Source organism: Macaca thibetana, chromosome 8 (genome assembly GCF_024542745.1).
Source record: "Macaca thibetana thibetana isolate TM-01 chromosome 8, ASM2454274v1, whole genome shotgun sequence".
Lineage (NCBI taxonomy): Eukaryota > Metazoa > Chordata > Mammalia > Primates > Cercopithecidae > Macaca > Macaca thibetana.
Genome location: NC_065585.1, coordinates 140,844,128 through 140,871,548, shown reverse-complemented (window position 1 = coordinate 140,871,548; position 27,421 = coordinate 140,844,128). Strand labels below are relative to the sequence as shown.

Below are 27,421 nucleotides of genomic sequence, written 5' to 3'. Positions count from 1 at the left end.
ATTGCAACTGTGTGATGTTGGCCCATCCTTCAAGTCCACCTGGTGAGAGCCCTGCCTTGTCTCAGTGTGCATGTGTGCTGAAACTCGGGCATAAGGAGGGCGGAGGTTGAGGGTCCATTGTTTTAGTTTATCCCCAAATTCCATTCTCACCTAGCTGGATGCTCTGTTCTCACATTACTCACACATGTGATGATGGTCTCCATGGAAACTGTACTTAATTAGAACTGTCCATCCTATTTTTACATGAATGAGACCATTCCAGTCTGTGGCTTTATGTTATACTTAATGTGGGCATTTGGCAGATGTATTTCATTAGCTGAAAGATGCAACTTAGAGTATGCAAAAAGTGCTGTTAGCCTTGAAGAAATGGGGTTGAGTTATGTTAAATCATTTGAATGAGCTGTCTTGTAAAATACTTAACCTAATTCACATAGCTACTTCTTATACGTGTATATTTTTTAAAAAGCTGTAACTGGGCAATCCCATAAAATGAAATCTTAGTTCACATTACCTGAGAGGCAACTGTATCCTCTTCATCAGCATCTCACATTCCAAATCTGTCATCTTCCTTTCCTGACCTTCTGCCAACTCACTGAAAACAGCAGATGCCGATTTGCTGAAACAGGGGTGGTGACAGCAGTGTAAGTGGCTCCAGCATCATGTTCTGAAGTAAATCCTTTTGCAGACTACAGCCTGGCTAACTGCATCTAACACTTGGGTCAGGGGTGGGGGCAAATGTGAGATGTGCCTCAAAGCCTGTCCATGAACATTGGAAACCCATGTATGTGTGAATACATGCCTAGAGTCCGAACCTGCAATCATATTTATAATTATATTTTGGGCACATATGCCAAAGTGGTGACAAAGATGTGTGTACATACATGTGTCATCGTTCTGATACATACCCCATAAATAACATGTTTACAGGCATGTGTAACATGGTGCCAAATGCTGCCTTATCTGATGCTCCCTGTCCGCCTCCTCAGGCCATTCCCCACCCCTCTCACTGTGGCTGGTGTGGGGCAGAGCCTCCCTGGGATCCGGCTGTGTCTGCGCTGCCTCTGCAGCCAGGTAGAAACCAAGGCGGCCTGGAGAGTTGGCACCTGGTTTCCTGGGCAGAGCACATTGGGAGGAGAGCCACTGGATGGCGCTCAGTCCAGCTCCCCAGGGACCAGTTAAATAAAATCACAAGCTCATCCGTCTCCCCAGGTCCCTGTTGCCCCACACATGGACGGAGGACAGTGCTCAGTGACCCCAAGACCTTTTACAGCCACATGGTGATATCATTCTAAGAAAGTGATGTCTGCTTTTTTGTTAGCACAGAGTGAACAATGGAAAATCAATGCCAGTGACCTGGATGATCTCCCAACAGAGGGAAATGAAATCAGTGTTTTGGTCAAAGTGGACCTAATATGAACTAATATTAAACACTAAGACCACAACTGCAGACTTTGAACATTGCAAAATGAGGCTTCGAATGGCGTGAAGCTTTCTAGACAGGAAGGAAAGTCTTTATCATGGACGACGCGGGGCCCTCGCGGGACTCACCCAGCTGCAAGGAACCAGGGACAGAGTGGGCTGATTTTACTGAAGTCTGTTCCAGTGCAAATAAGGCCTAATAAATTTGAAGTTAGGTCAGAGTTAAAGCTGAGAATCATTGGGACTCACTGCCTACGTCCGTGTCTAGGTAGGAGAAATACGTGCATCTGTGGTCACAATGCTTCCTTACAGAAAACAGTGGTTGTTCCTGAGGTTATTGGCACAAAATGCTGGGCTCTGAGCAGTGACGTTTGAAGAAATACGAAGGTGTCCGTCATGTTTGAACTGTGTTGAGTGTGGAGGCTTTTGAAGATGTGCTGGGAGTGACTGCAGTCTATACCAGAAACGCATTAAAGAGTGACTTTGTTTCTGTCTTTGCAGAGGAAGAAGGTGGAGACCTGGTCCAGCCGGGCATCAGCTTTCCAGGGCCGGCAGAAGAGGATCTAGGTAGAGTACCTTCGTCAGCCCTACTGTGGCGGGGCCCGGACAGAACCGGGCACGCTCCGGGCAGCTCCCACCATCGGGACCTTCCCACAAACACACGTTAGCATGTTTGCCTTTAGAAAGGGAGCTAAAAAGAACTAAGTACATTGGGACACTTTTTTCCAAAAATAATAGTTTTTAAACATTACAGAAGTGCTGGGTGAGGAAGAGCTGTTCCTGGCCCTCAGGAACTCAGGCAGCCGTTCACATAAACAATGCATGTCTCCAGAGGTGAAGGACCCTTCCTTCCCTTGCTCCTCTGTGACTAAACGTATTCAAAGCAACCTCAGGAAGCAGGGAGCTCCCATATTTGCGTTTTTCACATAGCCCTTCCTTGGCAGGAAGCAGCTCATCTCTCCAGCCAGCCCCACACACTGGGGTCTGGATGCTGAGTATGACTGTGCTCTTCCTTCCAAGGACCCGGGGAGAGGCTGCCACGACATACTTTCCCTGGTGCTGGTTAAAATCACGTGGAAATTTCATTTCTGAGCTGCCACTGGCACAGTAAAGCTGGTGCCATATTTTCCATCAGTCTTTTGACATGGGGCTATGCTTACAAGAAGAAGGCCAAATGCTTGTGTTAAAGATGTGAAATGTTGAATACATTTGACATCAAACGGTTGAATACAATCAACGACAAACCACAGCTGAAGACGGAAGCCCATCAGTGGCTCTGTCTGTGGTTATTCTCTAGCCTAAAAGAGGTTTGCTGTCTGTGGTTATTCTCTAACCTAAAAGATTGTTGGCCTCTTCCTCAACCCACTGATGGCTGTCTGCGGTGACAGCACTCAGGGCTGGGTCATGGATCACAAGTTCAATTCATATTTAAATGTGCATTTTTAAAAACGTAATTCGGACTTTTAGCCAATGCATCTGTTGCTGGTTTGATTTGCCTAAAGAATAATGCAGAAAATTGAAGGAGTCCACTTTACATAAAGCTGTGATTTCTGTTAAAGAAAAATACCGCCAAAAAATGTTTGCTTTTCAATGTAAGATGATGGAAATGGGTAGAGTTGTAAAGGATGACAGTCCATTATCCACTGCAACTGGGTCCTAAATTTGTTGCTAACTGACGTTCTACACAGCCTCTCTTCACTTGGAAATAGACGAGTGAAAGTATTTCAACTTCTCATTAGGAAGCAGCAATGGCTATTGTGTTGGAATAATTAGGCATCTGTTTTTCAAACCTCACTCTGGTAATAATCCATCGCGATGAATCTTCACTACTCAGTCTGCCTAGGGAGGCTTCCAAATGCATGTGACTCATTTGACATTTGTTTTCTTGAGGCTTTGGAGGTAGCTCAGCTGCCTTTTGCACTGTCTCTGGACAATGTTAATGCCCTAGTTGTGTCTATGCCAGTTCTTCTCCATAGCAGTGGCCCCCACGTGCCCCAGGGGCCTTCTCTTGGGCACAGGCACAGTGAGAACCTGGAGGCTGCAGCAAGGGGCACAGAACCGAAACAAGAGTGCAGGAGTCACTCTGGGGAGGCCAGCTTTGCCCGGATTCCGACCCTGGACTCCCAGGTTGAGAGCTTGTTTATTCCACAGGCACACAAAGTGAGAATCAAGGGAGAGGCTGGGGGGCGAAGGAGGCAGAATGTCACACGGGTGGCTTGGTGCAGGCAGGATTGTAGAAACAGAAAGCATTTCTTCATCTCAGTCCTTTGTAAGTAAGTTCAGCAGCATTAAATGCATTCACGTTGCTGTATAGCCATCAGCACCTCCGTCTCTAGAACTTTTTCCTCTTCGGCAAGTAAAACTCTGTCCCCATGAAACACTCACTCCCATTCCCCTCCCCAGCCCCGGCACCCCCATCCTGCTTTCTGACTCTGAATCTGACTGCTCCGAGGCCGTCCTAGAAGTGGAACCACACGGGATTTGTCATTTAGTGACCGACTCATTTCACACGGCATAATGTCTTCTTGTTACTGCACATGTCAATGTGTCAGATGCCCTTTCTTTTGGAGGCTGAGCCACACTGCACTGTGTGGATGGACCACACTGGTTTCCGTTCCTCTGTGGACAGATCCCGGGTCACTTCTCCTTGACTGTTGTGAATGGCGCTGCTGTGAACACGCGTGCAGCTCTCTCCCCATGTTGCTGCTTTCGGTTCGTTTGGGTAAACGTCCAGCAGTGGAATTGGTAGAACCCATGGTGAACCAATGCTTCCTCCTTTTGAGGAACCTCCACACTGCTTAGGGACGGGGTGTGCTTTGCGAGCTGCCTCTATGGTCTTGCCATGGGGTGAGGGTTGGCGGTTGTAAGAATGAAAAGGGTCAGATGTTAGAAGCTTTGGAAAGAAGGAAATGAGAGGATTTGGTGACGATTGGCTGAGAGGACCCTGGCTTTCCCCTCTTGGGGCGCGCGTGGGTGGAGGGAGAGGGAGGAGCCGCTGTAGCCGTCTGGTGAGCCCAGGGAGCTGAAACAGCCGGGCGCAGACGCGCGGTGACCTGGAGTCGAAGATTTGTGCGGAAGTGCACCTGGTGAGGAAGGTGGACGCACTGGTTCCAGTGAGTCTGTTTAGCCTGTTCACGGAAATATTAGGTCTTGACCCTGGTTCTATGTCAGTCAGGATCACCCTGGAGAAAGTTTAAAAACATACTAGTGCCCAGGCTCCATCTGATGTATTTGTCTGAGGAAGGACTTGGCTACTGTCATCTTTAAAAGTCCTTTACCTGATGCTTTTTTTTTTTAAATGGAAGAAACGCTTCTTGTTTTACTGTAAAAATATTTTTTTCTAGCTTCATTAAGTTATATTCACAGATACAAATTGTGTATATTTACGGTGTACAACGTGACGTCTTGATACAGGTATATGCTGTAAGATGAGTTGTCAAAGCTAATTAACATCTAATTAACATTTAGCCACCTCACATCCTTATCATCATCCTGTGCTTGTGAAAACACTTAGGATCTCATCTCTTAGCAATTTTCAAGTATACAAACCATTTACCGTGTGGTACCTAGACCTCCTCACTTACTCCTCTCGTCTAACTGAGATGCTGCAGCCTTCTGCCAACACCCTCCCGGTTCCCCCCGACCCTCCCTCTGGTGACCACCCTCTGCTTCTGAGTTCTCTGCTTTCAGATTCCGCGTGTAAGTGAGGTCACATGGCCTCTGTCTTTCTGGGCCGGGCTTGTTCCACTTAGCATGATGTCCTCCAGGCTCATCTATGTTGTTGCAAATGCCAGGATTTCTCAGTTTTCAAGACCGAGTAGGTATTCCACGTTTTCTTTATCTGTGCCTCTGCTGATGGGCTTGAGGCTGGTTCTGTGTGTTGGCTGCGGTGAACAGCACCTCAATGAACACGGGAGAGCAGATTCCCCTTCCACACGTCGATTTTATTTCCTTCAGATAAATACCCAGAAGTGGGATTCCTGGATTATTCCTTTATCATTCTAATGTACCCCTAGGATTGAGAATCCTGATATAAAACATATGAAAGGATAATTAAGAGTAAAAGCAAAAAACACAAGAAGAAAGGAAGAAGGAAGGAACGAAGGTGGGAAGGATATCTGAGTTAGGTTCCTAACGCTATCCTAATAACATTGGGAGCAAATAGCATCATTTTAGTCATTTATTTTTCCAAATTGAGTGTTCCAATCTCCTCATCTTTAAACTGAGAGAGTTAAATGATGATTTTAAGGGATCTTCCAAGTCACAAATTTATGGATCTATAATTCTACTGGGTCAAATTAAAATTAAAAACACTTCATAATGATCTTGATGCTATTACAGTAAATGAGTAACCATCATTTCCAAAATGCGGGGGGACATTTTATAGCACAGTATAGGTTAAAGTCATAAAGCAATGAAGTGACATTTGCTTCTGGTCCTATTTCAAAGCATCAATCTTTTTTTTTCCAACTGCCCTCAGTCTCCAAAAGCTCCAAGGAAAGCTGAATGGCATTGGCTGAAGCGCTTAAGATACCATTAGTGCCAGATGAATTAATAAAGCCGTCCATGCCTGTGTTATTACCCATTACCTCTTAAGAACATGTGCGTTCTCTGAAGCTCATAGAGTGTAATGTATGAAAAGTAATTTTATGATGGGGAAAATGGCTGTGAAATATAGGAGGATAAGGAAGTTTTCTATAAAATTAAAGTCACCAATAAAATAGATTAATGTGGCACATTCAAAATGAATACAATGAAAAAGAAAAATCCCACTTTTTCCAGAAGAGAGGTTTCTAGGGAAGACCTTCACACACACTAGAATTAAATTGCCCTCTTAGTAACGTTTGTAACATTGGCTCATTATAGATGTTACTTCTAAGAATGGCATTTTTCTTTCATTTTCCTGAATGTTATATTTAAACTAGTTGTAAAGAGTTGGTAATTTATTTGCATCTATGAAGATTGTTATATTGACCCAAATTTTGCATTGATAAATGAATGCAAAATGAAATGAAAACAATAGGCAGATTAAATCATCAAAGAATATTAAGCACATATTATATATGCAGCATAACACTGAGAAAATGTACACACTGTGTGATTTTGAAATACCTGAATATTGAAATAATACTTAGAGCTTTCCGCCTGGCAGGCACACAGATTGTGAACACGTTTATATAATGGGACCTCAGATAGCTTTAGTCATCGCCCCAGCATTGAAGTGCACCAGCGTCTCATTCTAGTGATGATCCATATCTTGTCTCACAGGAATTCCCTTTGGGATGTTTGTTTACTTTTGTGTGTTCTTTCATAAAACAAAAACCTGGCTCTACCTGTTCTTGTCACTTTATTGTCCATACTTACTTCCTGCAGGGAAATGTCTAGACATAGTGGAAGCAGTGATGTGCTGAGTTTCTGTCTAGGAAAAAGGTAGCAATCCACCCTCAGTCTCCCAGGCATACGTTCGCCCAGGTCCTCAGCCACCAAGTCCTCCTCCTGCACTGACCACCCTCCTCCACTGACCACCGTCCCTCCACTCACCACCCTCCTCCTCCACTGACCACCCTCCTCCACTCACCACCCTCCTCCACTCACCACCCTCCTCCTCCACTGACCACCCTCCTCCACTCACTACCCTCCTCCACTGACCACCCTCCTCCTCCACTGACCACCCTCCTCCACTCACTACCCTCCTCCACTCACTACCCTCCTCCTCCACTCACCCTCCTCCTCCACTGACCACCCTCCTCCTCCACTGACCACCCTCCTCCACTCACTACCCTCCTCCACTGACCACCCTCCTCCACTCACTACCCTCCTCCTCCACTCACTACACCCCTCCTCCACTCACCCTCCTCCTCCACTGACCACCCTCCTCCTCCACTGACCACCCTCCTCCACTCACACCCTCCTCCACTGACCCACCCTCCTCCACTCACTACCCTCTTCCACTCACTACACCCCTCCTCCACTCACCCTCCTCCTCCACTGACCACCCTCCTCCTCCACTGACCACCCTCCTCCACTCACTACCCTCCTCCACTGACCACCCTCCTCCTCCACTGACCACCCTCCTCCCTCCACTGACCACCCCACCACTCCCTCCACTCACTACACTCCTCCTCCACTCACCCTCCTCCTCCACTGACCACCCTCCTCCTCCACTGACCACCCTCCTCCACCACTCACTACCTCCTCCACTCACTACACTCCTCCTCCACTCACCCTCCTCCTCCACTGACCACCCTCCTCCTCCACTGACCCCTCCTCCACTCACCACCCTCCTCCTCCACTGACCACCCTCCTCCACTCACTACCCTCTTCCACTCACTACACTCCTCCTCCTCCACTCACCCTCCTCCACTCACTACCCCCCTCCTCCACTCACCCTCCTCCTCCACTGACCACCCTCCTCCTCCACTGACCACCCTCCTGCTCCACTCACCACCCTCCTCCACTCACCACCCTCCTCCCTCCACTGACCACCCTCCTCCACCACTACCCCCCCCTCCTCCACTCACCACCCTCCTCCTCCACTGACCACCCTCCTCCTCCACTGACCACCCTCCTGCTCCACTCACCACCCTCCTCCACTCACCACCCTCCTCCACTGACCACCCTCCCCACTCACTACCCCCCTCCTCCACTGACCACCGTCCCTCCACTCACCACTCTCCCTTCACTGACCACCCTCCTCCTCCACTCACCACCCTCCTCCTCCACTCACCACCGTCCTCCACTGACCACCCTCCTCCTCCACTCACCACCCTCCTCCTCCACTCACCACCCTCCTCCTCCACTCACCACCGTCCTCCACTGACCACCCTCCTCCTCCACTCACCACCCTCCTCCTCCACTCACCACCGTCCTCCTCCACTCACCACCCTCCTCCTCCACTCACCACCCTCCTCCTCCACTCACCACCCTCCTCCTCCACTCACCACCCTCCTCCTCCACTCACCACCCTCCTCCTCCACTCACCACCCTCCTCCTCCACTCACCACCCTCCTCCTCCACTCACCACCCCTCCTCCTCCACTCACCACCGTCCTCCTCCACTCACCACCCTCCTCCTCCACTCACCACCCTCCTCCTCCACTCACCACCCTCCTCCTCCACTCACCACCGTCCTCCTCCACTCACCACCCTCCTCCACTGACCACCGTCCCTCCTCCACTCACCACCCTCCTCCTCCACTGACCACCGTCCTCCACTCACCACCCTCCTCCTCCACTCACCACCCTCCTCCTCCACTCACCACCCCCTCCTCCACTCACCACCCTCCTCCTCCACTCACCACCCTCCTCCTCCACTCACCACCGTCCTCCTCCACTCACCACCGTCCTCCTCCACTCACCACCCTCCTCCTCCACTCACCACCCTCCCTCCTCCACTCACCACCCTCCTCCTCCACTCACCACCGTCCTCCTCCACTCACCACCCTCCTCCACTGACCACCGTCCCTCCACTCACCACCCCCTCCTCCTCCACTGACCACCGTCCTTCCACTCACCACCCTCCTCCTCCACTCACCACCCTCCTCCTCCACTCACCACCCTCCTCCTCCACTCACCACCCTCCTCCTCCACTCACCACCCTCCTCCTCACTCCACTCACCACCCTCCTCCTCCACTCACCACCCTCTCCTCCACTCACCACCGTCCTCCTCCACTCACCACCCTCCTCCTCCACTCACCACCCTCCTCCTCCACTCACCACCCTCCTCCTCCACTCACCACCCTCCTCCTCCACTCACCACCGTCCTCCTCCACTCACCACCCTCCTCCTCCACTCACCACCGTCCTCCTCCACTCACCACCCTCCCTCTACTCACCACCCTCCCTCCACTCACCACCCTCCTCCTCCACTGACCACCCTCCTCCACTGACCACCGTCCCTCCACTCACCACCCTCCTCCTCCACTGACCACCGTCCTTCCACTCACCACTCTCCCTTCACTGACCACCCTCCTCCTCCACTCACCACCCTCCTCCTCCACTCACCACCGTCTTCCACTGACCACCGTCCCTCCACTGACCACCCTCCTCCACTCATCACCCTCCTCCACTGACCACCCTCCTCCACTGACCACCGTCCCTCCACTGACCACCGTCCCTCCACTGACCACCGTCCTCCACTGACCACCGTCCCTCCACTCACCACCCTCCTCCACTCACCACCGTCCTCCACTGACCACCGTCCCTCCACTGACCACCCTCCTCCACTCACCACCGTCCTCCACTGACCACCGTCCCTCCACTGACCACCCTCCTCCACTCATCACCCTCCTCCACTGACCACCCTCCTCCACTGACCACCGTCCCTCCACTGACCACCGTCCCTCCACTGACCACCGTCCTCCACTGACCACCGTCCCTCCACTCACCACCCTCCTCCACTCACCACCGTCCTCCACTGACCACCGTCCCTCCACTGACCACCCTCCTCCACTCACCACCGTCCTCCACTGACCACCGTCCCTCCACTGACCACCCTCCTCCTCCACTCATCACCCTCCTCCACTGACCACCCTCCTCCTCCACTCACCACCCTCCTCCACTGACCACCCTCCTCCTCCACTCACCACCCTCCTCCTCCACTCATCATCCTCCTCCACTGACCACCCTCCTCCTCTCACTCACCCTCCTCCACTGACCACCCTCCTCCTCCACTCACCACCCTCCTCCTCCACTCATCATCCTCCTCCACTGACCACCCTCCTCCACTGACCACCGTCCCTCCACTGACCACCCTCCTCCACTGACCACCGTCCCTCCACTGACCACCGTCCTCCACTGACCACCGTCCCTCCACTCACCACCGTCCCTCCACTGACCACCGTCCCTCCACTCACCACCCTCCTCCACTGACCACCGTCCCTCCACTGACCACCGTCCTCCACTGACCACCGTCCCTCCACTCACCACCCTCCTCCACTGACCACCGTCCTCCACTGACCACCGTCCTCCACTGACCACCATCCCTCCACTGACCACTGTCCCTCCACTCACCACCCTCCTCCACTGACCACCCTCCTCCACTGACCACCCTCCCTCCCAGGCGTCCTGTAGCCTCCACTGCCACACTTCTTGGGAGGTTCGGGCTTCAACCTTGTCCCTCCTACACTGCCCAGTGGGAGCACCGTGACCATAGGAGGAGAAGGCTCCTTCTCCACTGTGACATCAAACACGTGGTCACGTGAAACGCCTGGTCTGTGGCACAGGAAAGGGGCCGTGACGTGCAGTGGAAGGTCAGTGTCAGTTAATCACAGGAAGGCTCACTGGGAAGCACTGCATTTTAACAAGCCCATTTTTAAATTGGTATCCGCACAAACACATCAGATACTTTTAAAGTTACACATATCTAACATTTGTGAAACTTAGGATGCCGGGGTTTTTATCTGAATTTCTGGGGTGCATTCTACAGCTTTTCTCCTAAACATCACACATTCCAGCCTGGCCCTGCCTCCCGCCGGGCGGTGCCTGCTCCCAAGTTGCCCCCCAACACCCCTGCCACCCCCCGCAAGCCCCCACCATCACACACATGTGGCTGTTGATCATTCCTGCCTCCACGCGCTCTGGCATCCATTCAAACAGCAGCTACTGGTGTTTTCTCCGCTGTGGGATGTGCCAGTGGGAATGACCTGGAAGTTCCCAGACATACGTAGCAGGTTCAACGTCGGGGAGGAGTTGGAAAGAAATAAGGAATCCACAACTGCTGGAGGGAAGTGAACCCAGTGCCCACAGGAAGCACTGACAGTGTTCCCTAAAAACACAGCCAGCAGGCACGTGAGTGCCGACTAAGCGCCCGGGGAAGACGGGCGGACGGGCGGACGGGGCACAGGCTCGGGCTCCGGGGATTCAGAGGATCTCCAGAGGTGATCATTTGTAGTTAAGGACCTAATGTTGTCACATTGTCAACGGCTTCTGTTCTGCAGTTCTTTTAGAGCACTGAGTTTTAAACCGTGGGCTACAACTCATTCACGAGCCATGAATTCAAGTGACCGGGTCACTACCAGCAAATTTTAACATGGAAACAAAAATACAACAGAAAAATGTAGACTAGGCCGGGCACGGTGGCTCACGCCTGTAATCCCAGCACTTCGGGAGGCCGAGGCGGGTAGATCATGAGCTCAGGAGATCGAGACCCTCCTGACCAACATGGTGAAACTCTGTCTCTACTAAAATACAAAAACTTAGCCAGGTGTGGTGGTGCGCGCCTATAGTCCCAGCTACTCGAGAGGCTGAGGCAGGAGAATAGCATGAACCCCGGAGGCAGACATTGCAGTGAGCTGATATTATGCCACTGTGCTCCAGCCAGGCAACAGAGCAAGACTCATTAAAAAAAAAAAAAAAAAAAAAGTATAGACTAGAAAATACCAAAGTACACTCTGGATAATAGGGGCACATGTTTAATGAAACATTTTTTGGTGTGTGTGGGGGTGTGTGGGTGTGTTAGGTTCTGATGTAAAATATACATCTTACTGTGGAATCTAATCCTAAAAGTTTGAAAGCCCTTGGCAGGAGCAATGCCTTGCAGCAGTCGGGCTGGTGGAGAGAAAGGAAATCGCTTTTGTGCTGTCTCGGGGTTTGAAACAGGAAGCAGTGCGCGTCGTGGGTTCTCAGAGGCAGGTTCTGCAGGCAAAGCCTCCCCTGGAACTTGGGCAATTCACCCAACTCCCCTGTTCTTCTCATTCTTTGTTTGTTAAGATAATTGAATATGGCAATATAAGACCTCAGAACAAGGTGTGGCTCACAGCAAGTGTTCATTAAATGCTGGGTTTTACCATGATTAGTATCATTGTCATTGCTTTTACGCTGTGACAGGTAACCCAGCATCACCTGTCCAGGTGTAGAAGTGCATTCAGGAGGTTTCAGGAGTGCAGCTCTGGAGGACACAGCCACGGAGCGGCTGTCAGTAGATGACCATCTTCCATGGATGTAGGGGCTGTCTAGTGTAGGACAATCAGTAGATGCCCATCTTCCATGGACGTAAGGGCTATCTAGTGTAGGACAATCAGTAGATGACCATCTTTCATGGACATAAGGGCTGTCTAGTGTAGGACAATCAGTAGATGGACATCTTTCGTGACATAAGGGCTGTCTAGTGTAGATGACAATCTTCCATGGACGTAAGGACTGTCTAGTGTAGGACAATCAGTAAATGACCATTTTCCATGGACGTAAGGGCTGTCAAGTGTAGGACAATCAGTAGATGACCATCTTCCATGGATGTAAGGGCTATCTAGTGTAGGACAATCAGATGACCATCTTCCATGGATGTAAGGGCTATCTAGTGTAGGACAATCAGTAGATGCCCATCTTCCATGGACGTAAGGGCTGTCTAGTGTAGGACAATCAGTAAATGACCATCTTCCATGGATGTAGGGGCTGTCAAGTATAGGACAATCAGTAGATGGCCATCCTCCATGGACGTAAGGGCTGTCTAGTGTAGGACAGTCTTCCATGGATGTAAGGGCTGTCTAGTGAAGGACAATCAGTAGATGCCCATCTTCCATGGACGTAAGGGCTGTCTAGTGTAGGACAATCAGTAGATGCCCATCTTCCATGGACGTAAGGACTGTCTAGTGTAGGACAATCAGTTGATGACCATCCTCCATGGATGTAGGGGCTGTCTAGTATAGGACAGTCAGTAGATGGCCATCCTCCATGGACGTAAGGGCTGTCTAGTGTAGGACAGTCTTCCATGGATGTAAGGGCTGTCTAGTGAAGGACAATCAGTAGATGACCATCTTCCATGGACGTAAGGGCTGTCTAGTGTAGGGCAATCAGTAGATGACTGTCTTCCATGGACGTAAGGGCTGTCTAGTGTAGGACAATCAGTAGATGCCCATCTTCCATGGACGTAAGGGCTGTCTAGTGTAGGACAATCAGTAGATGCCCATCTTCCATGGACGTAAGGGCTGTCTAGTGTAGGACAATCAATAGATGACCATTTTCCATGGACGTAAGGGCTGTCAAGTGTAGGACAATCAGTAGATGACCATCTTCCATGGACATAAGGGCTGTCTAGTGTAGGACAATCAGTAGATGGCCATCTTCCATGGACGTAAGTGCTGTCTAGTGTAGGACAATCATTAGATGACCGTCTTCCATGGACGTAAGGCTGTCTAGTGTAGGACAATCAGTAGATGGCCATCTTCCATGGACGTAAGGGCTGTCTAGTGTAGGACAATCAGTATATGGCTGTCTTCCATGAACGTAAGGACTGTCTAGTGTAGGACAATCTTCCATGGACGTAAGGACTGTCTAGTGTAGGACAATCAGTAAATGACCATTTTCCATGGACGTAAGGGCTGTCTAGTGTAGGGCAATCAGTAGATGCCCATCTTCCATGGACGTAAGGGCTGTCTAGTGTAGGGCAATCAGTAGATGCCCATCTTCCATGGACGTAAGGGCTGTCTAGTGTAGGACAATCAGTAGATGACCATCCTCCATGGACGTAGGGGCTGTCTAGTATAGGACAGTCAGTAGATGGCCATCCTCCATGGACATAAGGGCTGTCTAGTATAGGACAGTCAGTAGATGGCCATCCTCCATGGACGTAAGGGCTGTTTAGTGTAGGACAGTCTTCCATGGACGTAAGGGCTGTCTAATGCAGGACAATCAATAGGCCATATGATCAAAGGTGAACCACAAAATCTGTTTAGGAATTGAAAAGAGAAACATTAGGCTCCAAGTCTTATCAGAGCCTGACAAAAAGCATGCATGTTTTATGTGCACTTCCTACCACCCCTTGGATTTGGCATGGGATGAATGCTAGCTGCAGTTAGCAGTAGACATTTGGCTAACAGTCTTCAGAAGTCTCCCAGAGAACGGTGTTCCTCAGCCCTGTGAGGCATCAGCCCAGGTAGGCAGGGCTGAGGGCTGATGGCCTCCCTAGCGCGTCTGGTCCACGGTTCATCGGGAGAAGCCCTGATGGGAACGGCTGGGTTACAACACGCTCACATTGCAGAAAGCCTGTTGCTAGCAAACAAACGTCCATCGTAGAAGAATGTGTGCTCCTCCACCATAAATTTCAAAGAAACAAATGTCCATAAACTTAAAAAATAACCCATGAATGTTATTACACTTACCTTGACAACATGATCAAAGTTGTTTATTTCACACAATTTCATAAGCAGAAATCACCAGCTAGTGATCACGGTTCAGGCAAATGGTGGAAGTCGTCAGTGGCATAGGGATGGGGCCCAGCATGGGTGTCAGCTGTGGGTGTGGCAGTTCCATCCTGACCTCGGTGCATGCCTGCTCTGGAGTCTAGCATCGGAAAATCACAGCCCACAAGACCCTCGGGTTGCACTTGTGACTCACGCACTCTCTCGAGAGACGCTGACACCTCACAGCAGCCTGATGCAGCAGCGAAATGCCTGCACTGAGGCTGTCCATTAAAAGCAAACACCATGGCAGTTGCTCTAGCCAAGCATGCTCCTTGCTGAGAATTCCAGGAGGCTCAGCTGACAGCAAATGCGTGAGTACCCCAGCCCGCTGTGCCCATGCAGTAGAGATCTCACCTTCACAGCTTTGACTTATCAATCTAAAGGTTAATCAGACAAACTGGGTGACTACTGCCAACATTTTCTAAAGAAAGGTCACACTCTAGGTTTCTAATTGTCTTCCCAATGACCCTGATCCCGGGAAGTGAGGCCCCAGGTCCCGGTCGCACCGCCACCCTGTACCATCTGCGTGTGCACATTGGTGTCCCAGGCCACAGCGGAGGAGGACAGGAGAGGTCACAGGCCAGCCCCAGGGAGGCTCGGTGGGATAAGCTCTGCCTTTCCCTGGGAACAGCTGGTGGGAGAGGTGCAAGCACAGCCCAGCTCAGAGGGGCCATCACCCCTTCACTGGCAAGCGGTTTGCCTCTGTGGCATAGCACCTGCCCATCTCCCAGAGACAAATGCTGCCTGGAAAATCGCAGCATGGAATTTCTGAACCTAAAAATTGAGGTGAGACCTTGCTAAGCCCTCCTGGTCATGTAAGCCCTTTGGGAACTGCAATTTTTCTCAGTAAAAGTTTCCTAATCATACGCAATTCCCCATAACTAAAAGAAACACTTTTTAATAACCAATTATAGATGCATAAGAAGTTGCAAAAACAATACAGAGAAATCCCGGTCACCCTTCCCCCAGTTTCACCCATGGGCACATTCATACAGTCCAAGGGCCAACAGGAAACATCCTTTTTCCAGACAATGGCGGTGGAACTCTCCGATCCATCCGTGCCTTCATTCATCCATCCATTTGAGCATTTACCGAAACCCTGCTGCCTACACACTGTGATTGAGATGTTGAACTGAAAGGTACTAGGAGCTCACACATCCCCTCCCCTTCCTGGGTTATCTTACGTGATGTGGGTCACAGTTTTCTTTTAACTGTTGACTTCTGAGCGCCCCCCACTCTGGAGAAGGCACTGGGTGGTGTCTCATGGCCACGTGAGCAGCCCGAGTGAAGCGAAGCCTGCACCCAATTAGACGTTGAGGAATTCACAGTGACGGGAAAGAGGAATTGTACAGAATTAGCCAGAGGTATGTTTTCTCCCCAATACGAATGTCCTCTTTCTGCCTGAATTTAAAGGCAACTCTCATTTTTTCTTATGCCAGTATTCCCAGAAGGCATCCCGCATCCTGCAAAGTGAAGGGGAACCCGGAACAGCCCAGACGTTTTAAACGTCACACACGGTTCCTACTTTCTGTTTCACGTAACACAGAACCCGAGAGCACGTTTTAAGCTCCACTTTTAAAACTTGATGAAATTGTATAAAATTCAGCAACTGTATCAAGGAACAGCGAGAAAATATTGTGTTGGAGAATATAAAAGGAAATAATATGAATAGCGATAATCTTTAAGAGCTACAGATGTGGTCAGGAGTGTGAAACTTCTATCAGTCATATATGGGCATTTGTCACCTTCCAGGCACCACTGGAGGTCTTTGCTTACACTCACCGATGTCACTCATCCCTCCACAGCTGTGTGGCCTCTCACTCTGCTGTCACCCCATCCTAAGGGAGGGGACAGCACATGACAGACCAAGTCCCATAGTCAGTGAGTATGGGCATGTGGCTGCACGTGGAGGCCCAAGCTCCTAGCCCGTGTGGCTGCTGCATCTCCCAGCAGGACAGGAAAGGAGGCCGGCCTGAGTCTGGGGGGTGGCGCTCAGGGTGATGCCACCCAGAGTCTGATGGAGCCACACGGCAGGACCCAGGGGAGATGAAAGCCGACCTCACGAGGGGAAGAGCCGCTGCAACGGCACAGCCAGTGGACGGGAACATGCAGGGAGACCGACATGGAGGGAGGGGACACACAGGGAGACCGACATGGAGGGAGGGGACACACAGGGAGACCGACATGGAGGGAGGGGACACACAGGGAGACCGACATGGAGGGAGGGGACACACAGGGAGACCGACATGGAGGGAGGGGACACACAGGGAGACCGACGCGCAGGGATATCTATCCCTGCAGGGAGACCGACATGCAGAAAATGCATGTGTGGCCTGAAATGGGATGGATGCATCCAACCAAAGAGAAAACAAGGAAGGAGGAGACATGGAAGGCAGCCTTGGAAACAAGGGAGAGTTGTTGCATTGATTGTTTTGCAGCCGATGAGCACGCCCACCCTGCACTTGAGTCTCAGGGCTGAGGTGTCTTTCTTTCATTTGAGGGGTAAAAGGACCTGGGCCAGAGAAACCGTGGAGGCATCCTGGGAGGGGCACAGAGAAAGGAGTCCTATCCCTTCCCTGAAGAGAGGGCAGTCAGCATACACATGCACATACGTGAACATACATGGACATGCATAAACACACAGGCATTCACACATGTGAACACACATGCACACACACATGCAGACACAAGCACACAGACACATGCACACGCATGCAGACATGAAAACAATTGCAGATATGCAAAAATATGCAGACACACACATATACATGCACACATACAGGTGCATGCACATGCAGACACACACAAACACACGTGCAGACATGAAAACACAATTGCAGACATGAAAAAATATGCAGACACATGCACACACATACACAGGTGCATGCACACAGACACATGCAGACATGAAAACACAAATACAGAGACATGCACATATTGACACACACAGATGCACAAATATGCAGACACACAAACACATGCACATGCAGATAGGCACACTCACATGTATGTACACACATGCATAAACATGCAGACACATACAAAACGCCTGACCTGTCTGCCCCTCCAGTCTGCTCGCTGCTCCCATTCCCTCCGTACTGTGCTATGGACTCTTTAATTCTTTTCCCTTTTCCTCTACATCTCACAGAGGGACGGGCTCATTAAAATGTTCAGTTCTCTGAATGGATGAGTGAGTGAGTGAGTGCAGGAGGGAATGATCGAGTGAGTGAATGACCGGGTGAGGGAGTGACTGGATTAGTGACTGAGTTACTGAGTGAGAATGAGTGAATGAGTGAATGCCGGAGTGAACAAGTGAGTGGATGAGTGAAAGAGTACATGAATGAGTGACTGAGTATATGAATGAGTGAGTGACTGAGTGAGGAAGGGAAAGAGGGAGGGAATGAGTGAGTGAGTGGATGAGTGACCAAGTGAGTCACTGAGTGAAAATGAGTGAATGAGTGCATGAATGAGTGAATAAGTGAGTTACTGAGTGAATGAGTGAAAGAGCACATGAATGAGTGTGTGAATGAGTGCATGAATGAGGGAGGGAGGGAGGGAGTGAATGAGTGAATAAGTACATGAGTGAGTGAGTGACTGAATGGGTGAGTGAGTGAAAGAGTACATAAATGAGTGAGTGAATGGGTGCATGAATGAGTGAATGAGGGAGGGAGTGAATGAGGGAGGGAGTGAATGAGTGAATGCACGAATGAGTGACTGAGTGAAAGAGTACATGGAGTGAATGAGGGAGGGAGTGAACAATGAGTGACTGGATGAGTGACTGAGTTACTGAGTCAATGAGTGCATGAATGAGTGAGTGAGTAAATGAGTGGCTGAGTGACTGAATGAGTGGCTGAGTGAGTGAAAGAGTACACGAATGAGTGAGGGAGTGAATGAGTGAATGAGTGAGGGAGGGAGTGAACAATGAGTGAGTGACTGGATGAGTGTCTGACTTATTGAGTGAATGAGTGCATGAATGAGTGAGTGAATGAGTGGGTGAGTGAAAGAGTACATGAGTGAGTTCATGAACGAGTGAGTGAATGAGTTCATGAATGAATGAGTGAGTTCATGAATGAGTGAATGAGTGACCGACTACGTGGGTGAGTGACTGAGTTCGTGAATGAGTGATTGAGTTCATTAATGAGTGAGTGAATGAATTACTGAATGAGTGACTGAGTACACGAGTGAATGAGTGAGTCAATGTATAAATGAGTTCATGAGTGACTGAGTGAGTGAATGAGTTTATGAATGAGTGAGTGATTGAGTGAGTGACTACATGGGTGAGTGACTGGGTGAGTGAGTGAGTATATAAGCTGTGAGTGAGTGAATGAGTGACAGAGTGGGTGAGTGAGTGAAAGAGTACATAAGTGAGTTCATGAATGAGTGAGTGAGTGACTAAGTGACTGAATGAGGGACTGAGTACGTGGGTGAGTGACTGAGTGGGTGAGTGAGTGAAAGAGTACACGAGTGAGTGTGTTCATAAATAAGTGATTGATTGAGTGATTGAGTTAATGAATGAGTGAATGAATGAGTTAGCAAATGAGTGACTGAATATGCAGGTGAGTGAATGGATGAGTGAGTGAGTGAATGAATGAATGAGTGTATAAATGAGTGAGTGGGTGAGTGAGTGAAAGTACACGAATGAGTGAATGAGTGCAAGAATGAGTGAAAGGCACAATCAGGGTTGTGCCTTTTGGTGCTGAAGTTATTTTTAAGCAGGTGAAACTCCCTACGGCTTCAAGAGGATGAGTAGATGCATTTTCTTCTGTTTGCTTGAAACAATAAAATACATGAAAAATGAAGCACCTCATCCACTGTCTCAGGCAGCGAGGGCCTGCTGGTCCCCACCAGCCCCAGGGTGCGGAGGTGAGGAAGGCTTTGTCACCACCGGGGTCACCAGGAATCGAGGTTCAGTAGAATCACCCCATCTTGAAGGCCGCAGCCTCAAGGTCCAAGTCTTCATTCCCCAGGTTGAGGACGTGAGCTGGGGACCCGCGTGGCTCTGGGTGGAGGGTGAGTCCTGGATGTAGTGCTTCATTCTGTCTTTTGGAAGGGGTGATGTTACAAGGTGAATTCTGGCAGCCATGGGGAGGAAGAAGTCCAGACCTCTGTGGGGTGGGGAGCTTGGAAAAAGAACCCTGAAGAGTTAGATTTGGAGTGGCTGGACCTAGGCAGGGGTAGAAGAACGGGTGTGGAGCCCAGGAGGAGCAGAGGGCATGCCATGAGGGAGGGGCCGTGGCAAGCAGCACCCCTGGGTGCCCATTGCTGGATCCTGCACAACCTTACATCTCAGGATGTTTCCCCACCCCCTGCTCCACCGAGACCCTCCCACCCCGGCCTCCTTTCCTCCACTGAGCTGAGCTGTGCACCTTCAGCGCGATAGAGCAGAAGAGCCGCTCCTCTTTGGAAAACTGAGAAGCTCTCCTCTGAGCCAGTGCTCTCCCCATCCACCAGCAAGGGGTCCCTCCACCCGAATGCAGGCACACACCTGCTAAAATGCACCACGCACCAGAAGGGCCTCCCGTTTCTGGCTAGGAGAGCCCTGCCTGGGGCAGGCGGCAGCATTTGCAAGCCTTTCTGCAGTTACGCTAGGAGTTTTGGTGGTGTGGAAATAGGCAAGAAGTCGATGTCCAGCTGCTTGTTGGACTAGGGATCACAAATGTGTGTTTATTTTCCAAAAACAAAAGCCATCCTTCATCCTTCACGTCAGGGCTCACACTCGGCGTTGGTAGTGTAACCCTGGAATAAGAGGGTCATAGAATAAGACAGGGACCGGGGAACCTTGCACAAAATAAGCATTCCCCACGGTCTATTGTTTGTACCTGGGAACTTTCTGGAGCAAATGCCCATTGTCAGTAAGACTAACTGAATTTCACTCAAGGCAGATTTGTGGACTATTTTGTTGAAATGACATCTGTAGAAAAATTTAAAAGTGATTAAAACTGATGGCTGCTGCCAGATGATGGAGTCCGGTGCATCTCAGACAGCCCTCATTTGGAACCGTCTGTGGGCATGTCCAGGTTATTGAGTGTTACGCTTCTGTGTTATGTGACTTGTCCGTACCATTTAGCCTTCCAATTGGACACAAAATCGAGTTTGCTAGCGTCCAGCCCTAACTGGAATGGCGACTGCTCCCAAATTGCATTCTGGCCCTAATGAAATCTGTCTGCTTCATCCTCATCTGCCAGGACACAGCACATTAGCTCTTATGGGTTTTGTTGTTTGTTTTTGTCTTCAAATTGTTGATTCTGTGGCTGTGGCAAACCAAGTGGAGGTTTAAAATGGACTTTTAAATACAAATTATGAAGGGAAAAAGCAAGTCACCTCATATATACATGTGCGTTTACAAGGCACGTAGAACAAAGCTGACATTTATATAATGTTTGAGTTTCCTAAGAGCATGGCTGTGGTGATTATCCTATTTTTAGATGAAGAAATTGAGTCTCATCCAACCTTGATTAACTAATAAATGACCGTGTGGTTATTTGGACCCAGACACCCTTATGTTCCTACTAGATTTGAGCTCAGGTCATATAAATTTGGTTCTCCCTGCCATGGACCATGGTTCTTGAGTAAATTATGGAGTCTTTGAGACTTGTTTTTCTCAGGTTCCAAATATTGTGATAATATGTAAATTGTACAGTGATTCTGCAAACCATATCAAACCAATGTTAGATATTTGCATTCTAGTCACCATCTTTGGCTATTGGAAAATAATTGTATGTGCGTGCACGTCGGCATTCGGCGGGTAGTGAATGGCATCTGGATATTTAGTAAAACACATTCTCACGCCAGTGCCCACGCTTCTCCCTCTGCATGGCTAAGATGAGACCAGCTCTGCTTGGAGGATCCTGTCCGTCCCAGGCCCACCCGACCCTGCGTCCTCCAGCTAATCCCAAAATTCTGAGTGCCAGGATCTCAACAACGAGCCACAGACAGGAGCCTGCGGTCCCTGCCGTGAAGGAGCTGGCAGAGCTGGCAGTCCAGGAAGGGATATGAAGGCTTAGCTTTCACATCTGAGGTGCTAAGGTGTCAGAAAAATTAACAACGCTGCCCTGGGAAGTGAAGAGCACCAAAGTCAGCTCGGCTTTATACAGCGGCACGTCCCATCCTACGCCTGAAAACCAAAAGCACAGAACCTTGTCTACTTGGAAATCTTTAAAACAAAAAAACATAAAATCTAAACATGTGCTTTGTGTGTTAAACTGTAGCTCCAGGTTCACTTACTGCCCGGAACTCCGTGTTTTACGTGACAAGTTCATTAACCTGCTGCTGAAGGAGACTTTGAAATTCAAGGTTGGACCCATCAGAAAATAAAATATGGAATCGATAAAGCTCCCTTTTCAACTCAGTACTTTATTTCCTCTCCAGTAAGAGACTTTCGTTAGAGAGGCACAAGCTGCCTTCTCTGAAGTCGAAGTGAAAAAGCCCTGATCCCCTTGTTTAACGGTTCCGTTGACCCTGAGCCTGGCTCTCCCCGTGCACCTTCCCCATGGATGCAACCTCTTGCCTAAACTAGATTAAATGTTCCAGACCCCAGAAGAAAAGTCCAGAGTTCATTGTGGGCCTGGGATCCATATGCATTTTCCTGCCTGCGAGAAGCCAGCCTGTGGGCCCGGCCCAGCTGGGGTGCCAGCATCCTGGGGACCTGGCTGTCCGCTGCCTGTCACAGTGGGTTTTGTGCTCAGCAGGTGATGGCCTCGGCAGGGCCCCCCATGGCCTCCTTTGGGGGCACAGAGCAGGGGAGCATGGGCGGGGTGGGGATCCTAGACCCGAGGGGCTGGGTTTGGGTCCATCTTCCCACACCTGCCCGGGGAGCCTCAGTTTCCAGTCTGCGGAAGGAGGAGGAGCTCCCAGCTGCTTCGCAGGGGCAGGAGGTGTGGGCCATCGCTGTTGGTTACATGTGAAGGAGAAGCCTTCTCCACCGAGAGCTCTCTGCCCTGGAGTGCTGGGCACGTCGTCCCCGTCTCTGCTTCCTGGCACACCATGGGCCATACACCTGATAGGCGTGTTAGTGATTATACGACGAGATCAATGATTCATCAGCTATTGATGGTGTGTCCACAGTGGCTGAGGAGAACAGCTGCAGGCCCCAACCCCGGAGCTCATGGTTCAGAGAGGGAAGAAGATGGGAAAACACAGGCACGTGGAGGGGAGCGCCGCGATTGGGAAACCCAGAGAGTGCTTGGGGAGCAGGAGGAGGTTCACCCCGAGTGGTTTCCCGAGCTCTTCACCCCTCGCACTGGCGTGGTGCATCTGTCACTACTGATGAGCCAGAATCGATGCATTAGTGACTAAAGCCATCCTTCATCCTTCACGTCAGGGCTCACACGTGGCGTTGTCCACCCTGTGGGTTTGGACGAGTGTGTAATGGTGTGGACCCCCCACTGCCGCGTCACACGGAGCAGTTTCCTTGCCCTAAAAATCCTGCGTGCTCCCCCCGTTCCTCCCTCCCCGTCCCTAACCCCTGGCAAACACTGACTCTTTCACTGCCTTTTCCAGAACATCCCATGAATTCAAACAGGGTGTAACCTTTTTCATGGCTTGGGAGCTCATTTCATTTTAGCAACTGAATAATATTCCACCGTCTGATGTAACAGTTTACTCACCTACTGAAGGACATCGTCCAAGTCTGGGCAGTTAGGAATAACGTTGCTATAGACATCTGTGTGCAGGTTTATGTGTGGATGTCAGTTTTGAGTTTGTTTGGGTGAATAACTCGGGGTGTGATGGCTGGATTGCATGGTGAGAGTGCCTAGTTTTGTAAGAAACCGCCAAAGTCTCTTCCAAAGTGGCTGTACCGCTTTGCACTCCCACGGGCAATGAAGGAGAGTTCCCGTGGGGCCCATCCTCGCCGGCGTCTGGTGCTGTTGGGGTCCGGATTCTGGCCATGCTAGTCGGGGTGAGGTGGTGTCTTGTTTTAATTGGGAATACTTGGGCGGCAGGCGGCATGGGGCATCTTTGGTTCGCCCACTTGGCATCCGAGTGTCTTCTTTGGTGGGGTCCGCTTAGACCTTTCGCCCATTTTTCCCAGTTGGGTTTGACGTGGCAGCGTCCTGCCATGTAACAGTCTGGTTCTGATGCTTGCTCCGTTTCTTCAAACTGCATGTTCTGTGCTGAAGTACGCCTTGTGGTGATTTTGCTGAAAGCCAAAACACTTCAGCTTTGGGTGGAAGGAACTGAGGGGGGAGATTGGCCTGGTGTGTGAGGCTTCGTCTTTACCTGCCGGACATCAGCCCAGATTCACTGCACCTGTGGGTGTCCGAGACCAGTACCTGCTCCGGCATTCTTGGCTCTGTCTCCCCTGGGATGCAGCAGCCCTGTTGCTGAGTGAAGATGTGGGTTGGGGAGGTGTCCCTGGGTCCAGTGACCAGTCCCCTCTGTCAGCCAGCCTGCGCCCCAGGCCTGCCTTCCCCAGAGCTCCTCAGATGCCCCTTTCTCTAATGTAGGTGGGACACGGTGGTTGCAGGGGGCTGGAGTTAGTGTTTTCCTTCGACAGGCGGGCAGGCTCTGATAAACCCCAGCAGGGTGGGGTCTGGTTAGCAAGTTTCCCCTGAGGGCAAACCTCATTAGAAACACCCAATGCCCTGGCATTTTCCAAGATAGTTCCCTTCCCCTCTGCTGGCTGGAAGTTCGGGGAAATTTTTCTCAGTATTTACTGTGGGAACCTGGTTGAGCTCTCGGAGGTAACATTCACCAAGCGCAGGTCCCCCATAACTGGGTTCCCCTGTAGTTTTTCTCTCTCACTTGTCCAGGTGGCATCTCCAGAAATTCATCAGCAACAGCTCAGGTCCCTGGCGCTGGCCCTGCGGAGTTCTGCTCCCATCAGCTGAGGTTCCCAGAACCCGCTTGTCTGTGTCTCCAGTTTTGGGTCCGTGCTTTGCCTTGACTTAGTTCTCTGAAGAATGAAGAAGGAGAGTTACTGATTTTCAGTTTGCTTGGGGTTTTCCTTGCTGCCAGGATGGTGTGAGGCCCACCAAGCTCCTCATGTGTGCAGCAGAAACTGAGGGTCTGACAGGTTGTTTGAAGCCACTGGGCTGTGGGAATTTGTTACAGCCAGGTCCAACAGATGGGAGGACCTGGCTCCCCAGATGCCGTGGAAGGAGGTGGAGAGACAGTGAAGGAATTCCAGACAGAAGGAAGACACAAGCAACACCCGGACTGGGGGCACAGAGAGCCCACCCCACGAACTCTGTTTAGCGTTCAGGCCAAACCGAGGGGTCTAGAGGCAGTTAGACCACGTAGGAGAAATCCAGGGAATGAGCGGAGCTCTGGCGTGGATCCAGGACAGGGGCCTTGCTGTCTGGAGGGCATGGATTGTGTACCGAAGCAACGCAGACACCTTGAGGTTTTGTTTGTTTTGTGAAGAGGAGAAGCAAATCAGAGCCACGCCTCCAGAAGAGAAAGCCGGACTGATGTCCATCATCGGGGGACGGGCAGGGAACGCAGCTGCAGGGACCACCAGAAGCTGCCGCCTGGCCCAGGAGAGGAGCGAGGACCCGAGTCCAGTGACAGGTCAGTGTGCGACATTGTGGAGAATGCACAGGACTTCTTGGCCCTCCGTGCACTTTAGACCTCATGATGACAGCGCAGGTGGCCCCACAGACATGGATGGAAAGCACATCTCAAGGGAGCAGGAGTTCTGGCCTGCCGGGACGGCACACAGTGCCCCGTTGCAACACCCCTGCCGCCTCCTGTTGTGGAGACAGATGCAGAGATGGAGGTCGCCCTCCTAGGAGAGGGACAGGCCAGCGTTGCGGCCTTCCTCCCCACAGCTGAGTGCATGGGGAAGCTGGCAGGTGTGGAGCAGGCAGGGCCCGGGGCATCACACCCACGGGGGCCCGGGGACCTCCCTTTGCTCAGAGCATGGGATCCACAGTGCTGGGGCCAAGGCCAGTCAGAGCGTCACGCACGGGTCCTGGGTCGTCACCTCGGCCAGGAGGCTGGGCCTGCGGCCATCAGCAGATCCTTTACTCCCTACGTCTCGGTTTTCTCATCAGTGAAGCAGGACGCACAGGCTTCGGTGTGGCCATTGCAAGGATTTAAGGGGACACCTGTAAAGTCACCAGCAGAACCTGGGAGCCGAGTGGAGGAGCTTCTATTTCAGCAGAAAGAGGGAGAATGAGTTTTCCGGATCAGGAGACGGCAGTGACCTGCTGTGTAAACTTTCGAATTATACGCGCCAAGTGGTTCTAAGTAAATAAATCAGGTTAATTAGCAAGCAACAGCCATTTATTCTCTTTAATAGCCTCATGGGAAAAAATATGATATCATGCATTTTGGAATGAAAATTAGGGAGTAGCTCTCCATTGCTAAAAGGGATGCAGCTTTTTACATGGGTGACAGATGTGTATGTTTTAAAGTAATTTAAATGCCTTACCCCTTGCTCTTCATGGCAGCCACGTAAACTAAGGACCGGGGGCAGCTGGAGGTTCACTGGTCAGAACCAGCAGCACTGGGGTCGCACCCAGGCTGGGAACCCACAGACGGCGCTGCTTGTGAGGCCTCCCCTGAGACCTGGGAGCTTTCACACCACATGTACAATAAGTTTTGGGGGCGGGAGTGAGGAAAAGGCCCCCTCTGGTGGTCCGGGCCCATGGTCCCGCCAGGGGCCCACAGCATGAAGACATAGCTCCCTCACACACACGTCGAATTTGGATTTGCTTCTCTGGCTTCTGCTGGGGAGCAGGATGTGGGGATGGAAGGACCAAGACACTCGACAGAGAACAGCATCACGGGGTCACTATCCCTCTTCCCACCCCGTGCCTCACAGCACAGACGGGGATTTGCTGACCCCACGCTGGCCAAGCCACTGCTGACTTCACGCAGCCCCAGCCGTGCCCCACACAGACCCACGGAGCCCCAAGGCGGCCAGGTCTCCGGTCCGGACGGGGCTGTGGAGCTGTGCCTCAGACGGCGGGAAGGACTCCCTGCCCCAGGCTGGCACCGCATGGAACCTGGGTAGAAAATGGAGTCCTGTTTGGAGGACAGCTGTTCCCACATCTGGGGGCCTCCGGATCTCCAGGGCAGGGCTTTGGTGGTCCATACACATCCCCCGAGGAACACTCCTGGAGCCGTCTGCATTTTATTATTGTCAATTATGGCACTAGTCCTGTCCTTCAACTAGAGATCCCGCAGTGTCTCTGCTCCCACGTCACATCCCTAAAAGGCAAGCTCAGGACAGCCATCCATGGTGGCCTCCCAGCAGTTCTTGCACTTCATAGCATTTAAAAGAAATCCAGTGAATAAAACAATTCAGCTTCAATTCAGTAACCGCGTGGAATTCCCCTTGTAAGTCGAGAAGTTGAGGGCCTGAGACAATCTTAAGCCGTTGGATCTGTGGGGAAAACGAACATCTGAGGACCAGAATTCGTTTGGAGACTCTGCCGCGGGTCCGGATTCAGCATCAGATCAACTGGGCTGTGCGTGCTTCTGAAGACGTTTCTGATCTGCATGACGTCGTCCCACGGGAGTTCAGCGGTGCCTCCACTCTGGACAGCAGAACTGATCCCCAGACGGGGCTGGCCTTGTCTTTCAAGCAGCGATCGGAGTGGGCTTTTAAAGGTGAACATCTTCAGGGCGAACGTCAGGCTCAGCCTCATGTTCCCAGAGCCCATCAGAGAGGCCGGCAGGCAGCGAGGGACCCTGATCCTTGCTGTTTGTGGTCCACCAATCTCCTTAGAAGGTTGTCTCTTTAGGGGACTAAGTAGAGCCTCACTGGTGCTGACTGGGAGGAAGGAGCCTGGCTGCCCCCAGCCGTGATTCCAAGCAGTGTGAGTCACATTCAGCGTTGTTTGCAGAACTGAAATGCTCCCTGTAGAGTCAGCTG

General features: G+C 51.0%; 1 protein-coding gene across 2 annotated transcripts in view; it reads left to right on the top strand.

The window, feature by feature from the left end:
• DLGAP2 (DLG associated protein 2) overlaps positions 1 to 27,421 on the top strand; it is a 424,403-nt gene that overhangs the window by 212,112 nt on the left and 184,870 nt on the right. The window contains exon 2 of one of the 2 annotated variants that reach the window (XM_050800200.1): positions 1,921 to 1,986. The gene's annotated coding sequence lies outside the window, so the exon portion shown is untranslated. Of the gene's footprint in view, positions 1 to 1,920; positions 1,987 to 27,421 lie in introns of those variants that run through there. The other variant, XM_050800199.1, reaches the window with a different exon arrangement.